The sequence below is a fragment of the Engraulis encrasicolus genome, chromosome 24, assembly GCF_034702125.1.
Source record: "Engraulis encrasicolus isolate BLACKSEA-1 chromosome 24, IST_EnEncr_1.0, whole genome shotgun sequence".
NCBI classification, from domain to species: Eukaryota; Metazoa; Chordata; class Actinopteri; order Clupeiformes; family Engraulidae; genus Engraulis; species Engraulis encrasicolus.
The window spans coordinates 8379677-8380210 of record NC_085880.1 but is presented as its reverse complement, the minus strand read 5'-3'; the positions used below and the strand labels follow the sequence as shown (position 1 = coordinate 8380210).

Sequence of the window (534 nt, the reverse complement as noted above, 5' to 3'; positions counted from 1 at the left end):
TAAAAATCAGGATCCGGTGCATCTCTAGTTTTTTCCACAACGGCGAATACTGCTATTGTGCAGTACTTACTGTTTATGCTCAATATGTGACTCAAAGTAATATTTTCACAGTAGTTGTCTGTTTTTTCGAAAAGCAGTAGAATGCTGTTGCAGAATTTCCGTAAATAAACAGCTATTTGTTACAGTGCAGCCTAATTTTCAGTTTTTCTTCTCTGTGAAAACTTCCTCCCTCAGCCTATAATAGGCATCAGAGATTGAAAAAGGATTCCCCATTGTTTCTTCCCCAAATATTTTCCTTTCATAATATATTGCTCATTGGTTTCAAAACTAGTTTTCATCATATTTTGGCCCAATAAGCAAATTCCAGGACAAAGAGGGAGGTGGAGGACAGACTAAAAATATGAACTTGAGCTCCCTCTATAGATAAATAACGGAACAGCATGTTTTGCCTCGAAGCATAATTGCAGAGCTCCGCCTTTGAGTGTCGCGATTGTAAAATTCTGTAACCTGAATGTGTTCGCCTGCTTCATAAAA

General features: G+C 37.6%; 1 protein-coding gene across 3 annotated transcripts in view; it reads left to right on the top strand.

Moving 5' to 3' along the window:
* Window positions 1-528: 528 nt before the first annotated feature.
* Window positions 529-534, top strand: part of zmp:0000000755 (phosphofurin acidic cluster sorting protein 2) — a 130213-nt gene continuing 130207 nt past the window's right edge. For all 3 annotated transcript variants that reach the window (XM_063191725.1, XM_063191726.1, XM_063191724.1), the window contains exon 1: window positions 529-534. This exon is cut by the window's right edge and continues 336 nt beyond it. The gene's annotated coding sequence lies outside the window, so the exon portion shown is untranslated.